The 11,082-nt window shown below is 45.6% G+C and overlaps 1 pseudogene; it reads left to right on the top strand.

Annotated features, from left to right (window-relative positions):
• The first annotated feature begins 2,792 nt into the window (after window positions 1–2,792).
• Window positions 2,793–6,414, top strand: LOC123488255 (annotated as a pseudogene).
• The last annotated feature ends 4,668 nt before the right edge of the window (window positions 6,415–11,082 follow it).

Genomic DNA, 11,082 nt, shown 5'->3' with positions numbered 1-11,082 from the left:
GCCAGAGCCTTCTGCCAGACAGGATCAGCCAGAGCCTTCCGCCAGACAGGATCAGCCAGATCCGTCAGTCGAGGCCATGAGCAGCCAGATCCGTCAGCCAGCCACGAGCAGCCAGATCCGTCCAGCCAGCCACGAGCAGCCAGATCCGTCAGCCAGCCATGAGCAGCCAGATCCGTCAGCCAGCCAACGAGCAGCCAGATCCGTCAGCCAGCCACGAGCAGCCAGATCCGTCGCCAGCCACGGCAGCCAGATCCGTCAGCCAGCCATGAGCAGCCAGATCCGTCAGTCAGCCATGAGCACGCCAGATCCGTCAGCCAGCCAGAGCCGCTCCAGCCGGGATCCGCCCGAGCCGTCCAACGGGATCCGCCAGAGCCATCCAGCCAGGATCCGCCAGCCAGCCAGGATCCGCCAGAGCCAGCCAGCCAGGATCCGCCATTTAGTCAGGTGCTGCCCCTTAGCTCGGTGTTGCTCCTTATCCTGGTGCTGTCCCTTATCCTGGTGCTGTCCCTAGCCTGGTACTGCCCCTTAGTCCGGTACTGCCCCTTAGTCCGGTACTGCCCCGTAGTCCGGTGCTGCCCCTTAGTCCGTGCTGCCCCTTAGCCCGGTGCCCCCTTAGTCCGGTACTGCCCCGTAGTCCGGTGCGCCCCTAGCCCGGGTGCTGCCCCCTTGTTCGTGCTGCCCCTTATACCGGTGCTGCCCCTTCCGGTGCTGCCTTAGGCCGATGCTGCCCCTTAGTCCGGTGTTGCCCCTTAGTCCAGGTGGGGTTAGTTGGAGGGTGGTCATTGGGAGGAGGCTACCGAAGCAGGTTGTGACTGTGGTGGGGTGGGGATCACGACCGGGGCCAGAGCGCCACCGTGGACAGACGCCCACCCAGACCTCCCCTAGTCCTGATGTTGGTGCGCCCGAGTTCGCACCTTTCAGGGGAGTACTGTGACACTCTGGCTCTAGGACTTTTGTATGTGAGCTAGAGTGTATGTTGTTTTGTTGGGGATTTGGGTGTTTTTCTATGTTGGTAGTTCTGTCGGGTGTATTTCTATGTTTGCAGGTCTGTGGGTTGTTTTTCTAGGTGGTTGTATGTTGTAGTCAATGACTCCCAATCGGAGTAACGAGGGTGTCAGCTGTCGGCTCGTTATCTCTGATTGGGAGCCATATTCAAACTGTCAGTTTTCACCTTTGTTTTGTGGGTTATTGTTCCTGTTCCAGTGTTGTATGTTCTGTCGGTGTCACAGAGGACTTCACGTATCGTCATTTGTTGTTTTTTCGTGGTTGCTTTAATTAAATAAAGTCATCATGTTCACTCCACGCGCTGCGTATTGGTCCGCTCCTTCAGACGATCGTGACAGTATTGACCGCTGGCCATGTTGAAAGCAGTCTTCCACTTCGTCCCCCTTCCCGTATCCGCTAGGTGGTAGACGTTCGCATGTCCAACTTGAGAAAACGGTGGCCCCCTGGAGCGGCTCGGAGGCTGAGGCGATGGTGATAGCGGGTAGCGGTTCTTAACCGTGATGTCATTGAGGCCCCGCTAGTCGATGCAACGGGCACAGGGTTTTGTCCTTCTTCTCCACAAAAGAAGAACCTGCGCCGGCGGGAGGCAGAAGGCCGGATACACCTGCAGCCATGATGGCAGTCCAGTTGATGAGGGGATTGTGTCGCTGGAGCCAAGACAATCCCAATATCACGGGAACCTGAGGGGACTTAATACAGGAATTGGATAACCTTGCTGTGGTTCCCTGACACTCGTAGGTTGATGGGAGTGATATTGTGGGTGACCCTGCCTATAGAGCGTCCGTCCAGCGCTCTAACGTCCATGGGAATGGAGAGGGGCTGAGTGAGATGTCCAGCTCGGAAGCCAGGGTAGCGTCCATAAAATGCTCATCGGCTCCTGAGTCAATGAGTACCCGAGAGACTGGTTGCCCCACAGCAGAGTGGCATGGAGAGGGGTGCGGGGAGAGGGAAAGTTCTCCGTATGGCCCACCAGAGTACTCGCCCCTACCGGTGGGCCTGGTCTTTTTAGTGGACAGGAGGTCATGAAATGACCAGTAGTCCCGCAATACAGACAACTCTTAGTGTTAAGCCTCGTAAACGTTCGGCTGGAGACAACCTAGCTTTGCCTAGTCGGAAAGAGCCGAATCGGCAGACTTCGAAACTCTCAGGAAACTCCGGTAGCCTCGATTCTCTCGGAGACAGAGTGTCGGGGACTTCCGGGATACCTCGGAGGTGAGGTGGAATCCTTGGGCGGGCGAGTGGAATCGGACCTCCCCCTTTCCATCCCACGTTCCTGCAGCCGGCCATCGATCCAGATAGTCAAGGCGATAAACAAGTCGAGATCTGTAGGTAGTTCCCGGGCTGCTAGCTCGTGCTTAACTTCCTCCGATAACCCGCGCAGGAACGTGTCGAACAGCGATTCCGGGTTCCATGCACTCTCAGCCCCCAACGTGGAAATCCACCGTATAGTCTGTCACACTGTCGGGGAGTCTTGCCGAAGCTGGAGTAACTTCCGGACAGCCTAGTAACTCCCGGACAATTCAGAATCAAAACCTTATTCACCTCGTCCCACAACTCCTCCAGACTGAAGCACATGGAAGACTGTTGTTCCCACATTGCCTTAGCCCAGGCGAGAGCCCTTCCGGACATCAGCGTGATGAGGTATGCTATCTTCGACCAGTCCAACGGGAAGGGGGAGGGCTGCAGCTCAAAGATGAGGGAACACTGAGCGAGAAATACCCGACAGGTTCCCAACTCTCCAGCAAAGCAGTTCCGGTAGAGGTAAGCAGGGTCTGAAAGGTACAGAAATGGCAAGCGGCTCAGGGTCGGGGCAGGCAGAGGTCGGTAATCCAGAACAGTGTCACAAGGTACAGAACGGCCGGCAGGCTCAGGGTTAGGGCAGGCAGAATGGTCAAAACCGGAAAACAGGGACTAGAGCAAAACAGGAGTACGGGAAAACCGCGGGTAAGCTTGACGAGACGAACTGGCAACAGACAAACAGAGAACACTGGTATAAATACACAGGGGATCAATGGGGGACAAATGGGAGAGTCACCTGGTGGGGGGTGGAGACAAGCACAAGACAGAGTGAAACCGATCAGGTGTGACAGCCGAGTGCATATTGATTAAGCAAATGTTAATTGCAGACCACCAACTTCACATCCCAGACTGAAAGCTAGCTTTTGATGAATGCATATCAAAATGCAATTGCAGAGCTCCTTAACATTGTCACAGCAAACAAATACATTTGTATCTGTGGTTCACAGCTTTTAGTTTTTACTTTAAAGACAATGGGACAGAATTCAAAGTAATTCATACAGCCATTTTCCTCTAAGATACATTTTCATAAGGCAAAATGTGATATTATTTTTGTTTTTAAAAAAGTCTGACAAATCAAATGCTATGAAAGCATTTGAATATACGACAGAGTAAAATAATAATGTGCAATAACTATTTGATTCTCGATTATCTTTATTCTCGACTCTCAGTTGTCTTGGAGAAATCACAGTGGGGGACTTGTTTTTAAAATGCCATCCATTCTTGGTGTAAAAAAAACAGTACTACATCATTCAGCCTTGTTGTTGCTGTGGTAAAAACAAGACTATGTCCCAAATGGTAACCTGTTCCCTATTTAGTGCATTACATGGTTCCTGGTCGAATGTATTGCACTATATGGGAATAGGTTGCCATTTGGGACGCATATTCAAGCCTCCGTAAAAGCCCCAAAAGAAGATCCCATCTCTTAGTTCGATGTAATCACAATGCAATCGTGGTTGTCTACTGCACCTCCATCCATGCCTAGACTGTTACAGTGACCGTATTGCCACACCCGGTCACGAGTCAAGACGGCAGTCAAATTCCACGTGACCATTTAGTCACGGTAATTAGATTCTCCAAGCTCTGATGCTGCTGATGGTCATTAGTAGCATGCCACAGTTCAAAACACATCATTGTAACATTTCTTTAATGTAACATACTACTCATTTGCTGTTTGAATTGTAGGTGTCCTTGTAGTCAATGTAACATGGAGAAAAAGAACCTACGTGGGAACTCTTTTGGACTGTACCAAGCATGACTGGGCACCACCCAGGTAATATTGACGGGAGACAGTAAATATTCATAATTCAAAAAAATAGTATATGATGACAATATGACTATGCTATTTTGCTGTTTCCAAGAAAGCTGTTAGTGACTGTATTACTTGCATGCCATTACCATTGTAAGTATTCAATAATGAGTAGTTATATTATTAACATTTTGTATGGTTGACTATATATACAGTATATATATATTTTTTTAATAGATTTTGTGAGTCACCGTCCAGTGACTCTGATCTACCAGGTGGATGTGGCCGTAGTAAAGAATGCGCCTGGCCATCCCAGATCGACCTGTGTTGAACCTGTGCTCGCCAAGGTCAGAGGGCTGCCACATAAGAGCTGCAGCGGGGCATTCGCAGCAAGGGCAGAAGAGGAGTCTCAATCTGATTAATAACTGCAGGACACCCCCTTTCTTCACAGTGGAGGAGATCAAGCCTAACTTCCTCCCGTCTGGGAAGAGGGAAAACAAACCACCGGCTGATCTGGATTTGACTTTAGTCGCCGAGGACATGAAGAATGGAAATGGGAAGAGGATCCGTGCCAAGTCCCAGAGTGCTCCTTCCACACCACAGGGAATGTCGGAACCTACATTTATGGAGCCGGTGTGCACCTCTCCCATACTGATAGACTGCCCCCATCCGACCTGTAACAAGAAATACAACCTTATCAATGGGCTGCGGGACCACCAGACACATGCACACTTAGATGTGGACCGAAAGCCAGAGCTTGAGGCTGAGAGTGAGGACAAACTGTCTGACTGTGAGGAGTCCCTCATTAACGTGATGTTTGACTGCTCCGAAATGACCAATAGCTTATCAAAGAAGCCCAGCCCTCTACATAAGGTTTCTACAATAGGGGTCTCCAAAGAGCAGGCGATTAATGCTCAATAGCTGACTATAGTCCCACTGTGAATTCTAAAGCGAGGAGGAATTCGTTGATCAAAGAGGGACTCATTGATGACTTGAGTAACTTGCCAATCATCTCGAACATGACAGTGGTGCTGGAGAATTGCCTTGTTACTGATAGGAACTCCTATGTGGAGATGCCTAAGCTTGAAGCCGAGGGTTTGATCGATAAGAAGGGAGTGTGTGATAAAGGGAAAAAGGCTAATGGGAAAGTTGAGAAGTGTTTTCTCAATCTAGGACCAACAGGCCTATAGCTCCTGCTCCTGCTCCTGCTCCCCCAAAGCTCATTGCAATCCCCAGCACTTTGTTCTCAACTCAACACAACAGAGGCCACTACCCAGCAGTCCCGCACATCAGCAGCTGTTAGTGTCACCACAACAAAGAACCTCTCACTTAAACCCATCAAGCCAAAATGTAATATTATGGTAGAGACAAGTCTGGTGAAAGCAACCTAGTCACTTGCAAAGAGACCAGGAAAAAGAAAAACAAAGATTAAAAGACAAACATAATGAAGACACAAGGACCTCTAATGGCGATAGCATTCAGCCAAAAGATGGAAGAGGCAAAGATGTTGGAAAAGGAACCTTCTGGAAGCCTTCTGAAAGAACAGTTGAGCAAACAAGACGTTGTGAACGGTCTAAAAGAGTCTCAAGAGGAGTAGAATGGCCAGCATCAGAGCCGAAGCTGACAAAGTGTACACGTTCACTGACAACGCTCCTAGTCCTTTCATAGGTAGCTCTTCAAGACTGGATTGTGGCTCCCTTGGAAGTGGAGATGGCACCACCACCAAGACTACCAGTCCTGCATACTCAGACATATCGGATGCAGGTGATGATGGGGTATCAGACTGCCGTTCAGGCACAAGGTCTAAAAGTCCAAGGTTTAGCTCGGCCTCTGAGATGAACTCAAACAACAATCCAAATTCCAAGACTCCTCCGGCTGCATCTATTCCTGCAGGGCCTGTCAAAGACCCCCAGTCTCCTTTTTACCACAGATATGACCACTACTATATCCAAAATTACATGCAGACAGGCCAGTCAAACACAGCTGCTTTCCATATGGCCTCCACCCCTCAAGACGGTAAATACAAAAAGGAGGACTCAAAGGATGGCAACGAGAGGAGAAACACCCCGGAATTCATCGATTTGAAGAAGACCGATGTCATCAACTCAAGTTCGCAGTCCCAGATTCAGATGGCTATGACACAAACACAAACAGCTCTATCCCAGTCCTTGTACTACGGCCAGTATGCCCGAGGTCTTTACATGAACTTTACATGAACTGTAGATGTACTTTTGGATAATGTTTTCAAGAAGACAGATGAGGGAGATACGTTTTATTTTATTGGTCACATCCCAGATGGCCATACCACTAAAGGACGTACACCAATTTTAGCTGTAAATGTAAACATTTAAAATAAGTACGTAAAAAACTTTTGAAAATAAATGTTGGTTTTGATGTTAGTGTTGAATATGCATTTGATGGATTGTCTTTCAATTCACAAATTGGGATTACTGGTATTCAATTAAATATCTTGCGAATCCCATCACAAACAACACTTTTCCTCATCGATTTAGCATGCAGAAGTTCAATTCTGGTCCCGCCTAAATCAATCAAAATATGTGGAGCAGCAAAGTGAAGAACTTAGCCAGAGCTCAGAAGAGTTAAATGCTGACTGGTCTAAAGAGTGAGAGATGCCCTCTGAGCCAGTGACAAAGATGGGAGTAGAGTTTAAAAAGGCCCCGACTCAGGACGCCAGCACATCAGACATAGAGGACTATGGAATTATAGGAATTCAGTCCACTTGACAATTCATACAGAAATCAATGTCTTCATGCTGATGAGTTGTACAACTTGAGAAAGATAGCGATAAAGTACAGATATATCAAAACATCATATGGAATGTAACACAGACACAGATGATGTGCACGAGGTGGTTTAAAATAATACAATACTACAGGTAGCTAGCTCTATCCATGCTTTTCCTGAACATGTTTATCTGATACTGCAGCTAGCTAGTTGATGTTGTCCTAGATAGCTCACCCAAAGCAGGCTTTTCTCCTCCGAGCTAGTCTGCTGATGCATGACAAAATGATCATGATGTTGTGGCTGTAACATTTAACAGACAATAGAACAACAACAACTAGTTATTTCAGATATCCATTTTTAGGAAAAGCAGCTAATACTGCAAGCCAATAAAATGAATATCATTGCATTGGTTCGACATTGACATCAAGCTAGCTAATCAAGATAGAATCTGAGAGATCTCACCTTTTTATTCTGTAACACTCTAAAACACTTTCTAAAAATCTAAAGTAATCTGACGATGGGTCGTTTTTGAGCACCACCATGTTTGTTTTTTCGTGTCAACCAAAGATAGTATGCATGTTGAAGAGTGTGTGTCATCAACCATCATTCACTTCTGGAAGTTCACTCGAATGATGAGTGAACCAGCCCTTCACGTCGTTTTGTTATAACATCTGTAGTCTGACAGACATTTACGTGACAACCAGAATGCATTGTATGATGTCAACAAACACGGCGCCAAACAAAGCTGGCAATTAGCTTAGCTCATCATAATCAGTACAACCTTCAAAAAAGTATTTTACACACATCATATGTGTCCATTACAATCTATTCAAGAATCGGAATGCATGATTTGTTACTAGTACTTGAAAACGTGAATAAACAGTAAATACATTATACTCCATACATACAGTACATACGGTGCGCTACTTTAGAAATGACAACACAGTATACAGAAACAATAATTATAACATAATAAAGCTGCAACAAGGTGAGTAGGACAGAGCCAGGCGCAGGAGGTGTGAATCAAAGAATATGGTGTTTTGGCCAATACAGCTGTCCGCAGCAATGCGTAAACCAAATACAGTGCGACTTAAATGCGTACTGGGAAAACAAAACACACGGGTGAATATCCCGGCGATAAAAGTAACATAACAAGCTAGTAACACCTCCACATGGAACAATAACACACAAAGACTTGGGGGAGCAGAGGGAATAATTATACAGAGACTGATGAGGGGATATGTACCAGGTGTGTGTGTGAAACTGTCCTGTTGAGTAACAATCACATTTTGGAACAGTGAATTCTGACATCACACGCATAAGAAAATCTCATGCTGGCGCGACCTATAGATATTTGGAACTCAAGCGTGAAAAGGTTAAGGCACTATTTTACCTTCATATATAGGGGTGTGTTTTTCAGGAGTGATATCGGTTCTTGTAGAATCCGTTTCATTTTCTTCCACATTCTTATAGTGTTCTTAACTATGAAGTTGTTAATTTTCTTAGCTCCATCCTTTGACAAAACACATAAAAATATTCTGGGGATTGAGCATGCGCATCTTTAATATGTAGCCATTGTTCCTCTTTAGTGCATTTAACAATATGTCGCAAGTAAAAACCTTGCGTGGCGAGTTGATACAATTCCATGTCTGGACGTTTAAACCACACTCAGACTTAGGGACATGTAAAACGTTCCTATTTATTCTATGAGTTATTATTATTTATACAACGGGTGGGTCTAATCATTAATTCATTAGCTCATTGTAATGGATGTGTCCAAATAAATGTAACCAGAAAACAGCTTCAACAAATGCAAATGCAGCTACAGTTGTTATTCGGGCTGCACTGTGTGACGTGACTGTAAATTAGCTGTAGTTAGCTAGCTAGCAAGCAAGGGATAAGAATGTTGCCAGCCAGTACGGCAATTGAACATTTAGAACGAACGACTGGGTCGCGTCCATAGATACAGAACAAAAAGACTGAACGACTGGGTCGCGTTTCTGGCAACCGAACCGATAGAACGAATGACCAGCCGGCTGGTAGCAACCTAGATTTGTGTTGGGACTATATCTTGTGGATGGATGAAATAGTATGAATAAATTCATAAAAATAACATTTTTAATGAAAATATGTCAATCATTATTTGAATATGTTGGTAACCCGTTGTATAAAAAGTGATAATGCCCTCAAAGCCAATATATCCTCCAAATACCGACTTCTTGGTCATTATCACTTAATTGTACATACAGTATAAAGTTGTGTTATGACCGAGTATACTTTTTTAAAGAATGTCTTCGGTGGGGTAATTGGTATTACTGAAAATAAATATAAAAACATTGGTAGCCATGCAATGTTTATGGGATGATTGTTACATTTAATTATATCTACTTTCATATTGTTGAATAATGGGATAAAGTTATCTTTATATATTTGTTGTCTGTTGTCAATTAAAAGATTACAGGTGACAGGCCAAGCGGACGAGGGTGCAAAAGGGGAAATGCCCCCTTGGTTGGAATGTTGTGCCCCCTCAGTTTTGTATCCCTATTCTGTCCCACAATCAGCCTCCATCATGCCCAACCAATTTGTTGTGTATGCTTCATTCATGCAACTCCCCTTGCACGCATCATTTGTACATCAAACACATATTTAATCTGATGAAGAAAAAAAAAAAATTATTGGCCTTCACAGTAGAAGGGCGGGGTCAATTTGACCGTTTAAGTTTACTTTCAAAGTTACCTACTACAAAAAAATTGGTTTCACCATGCAGCTGGATGAAATGTAGCTAATTTTAACAGTTACAGTGGCTTCAGAAAGTATTCACCCCCCTTGGCATTTTTCCTATTTTGTTGCCTTACAACCTGAAATTAAAATGGATTTTTGGGAGTTTGTATCATTTGATTTACGAACAACATGCCTACCACTTTGAAGATGTAAAATATTTTTTATTGTGAAACAAACAAGAAATAAGACAAAAAAACAGAAAACTTGTAGAGCCACCTTTTGCAGCAATTACAGCTGCAAGTCTCTTGGGGTATGTCTCTATAAGCTTGGCACATCTAGCCATTCCAAGACATTTAAATGTTTCCCCCTTAAACCACTCAAGTGTTGCTTTAGCAGTATGCTTAGGGTCATTGTCCTGCTAGAAGGTGAACCTCCGTCCCAGTCTCAAATCTCTGGAAGACTGAAACAGGTCTGCAGCTCCTTCAGGGTTATCTTTGGTCTCTTTGTTGCCTCTCTGATTAATGCCCTCCTTGCCTGGTCCGTGAGTTTTGGTGGGCGACCCTCTCTTGGCAGGTTTGTTGTGGTGCCATATTCTTTCAATTTTTAATAATGGATTTAATGGTGCTCCCTGGGATGTTCAAAGTTTCTGATATTTTTTTATAACCCAACCCTGATCTGTACTTCTCCACAACTTTGTCCCTGACCTGTTTGGAGAGCTCCTTGGTCTTCATGGTGCCGCTTACTTGGTGGTGCCCCTAACTTAGTGGTGTTGCAGACTCTGGGGCCTTTAAGAACAGGTGTATATATACTGAGATCATGTGACAGATCATGTGACACTTAGATTGCACACAGGTGGACTATTTAACTAATTATGTGACTTCTGAAGGTAATTGGTTGCACCAGATCTTATTTAGGGGCTTCATAGCAAAGGGGGTGAATACATATGCACGCACCACTTTTCCATTATTAATTTTTTTGGATTTGTTGAACGTTTTTCTTTTCATTTCACGTCACCAATTTGGACTATTTTGTGTATGTCCATTACATGAAATCTAAATAAAAATCCATTTCAATTACAGGTTGTAATGCAACAAAACAGGAAAAACACCAAGGGGGATGAATACTTTTGCAAGGCACTGTAGGTAGGTAGCTGATAGTATGATGGATATTAGAAAGTGGCTTCGCCAGGGCACAACGGCAGCATCGGATCAAAGCGGCGGGGCAGGGGAGAAGCCTGCCACAGAGAGCCAAGCTAGGGCCGCTGAGCCGATGCTAATCACAGAGGCCAAGGCCGCTGAGCCCAGCAAGGCAAAGGCACCTGCGCAATCGTCTTGCAGCCTAGTGACATAGGAGGTAACCAACCCGAGAGAGGCCTGCAGCCACCAAGACTGAACCCTAGCAGCAGTACCGCCAGGAAATTACAAGCACCGACGCCTCCGTTAGTGCCTGACGACCTCGGTGATGAGGAGCCATCGCAGGTGTGTCTGCGGGAAATACCCAACCAGCCTCTATTGTGGGAGAAAAAGGGCATTTTGTAGCGCGTGGTTCAAAGGCAGAGAGTGACT

This window comes from Coregonus clupeaformis, unplaced genomic scaffold (genome assembly GCF_020615455.1).
Source record: "Coregonus clupeaformis isolate EN_2021a unplaced genomic scaffold, ASM2061545v1 scaf2099, whole genome shotgun sequence".
NCBI lineage: Eukaryota > Metazoa > Chordata > Actinopteri > Salmoniformes > Salmonidae > Coregonus > Coregonus clupeaformis.
This window is presented reverse-complemented; position numbering and strand designations above follow the sequence as displayed.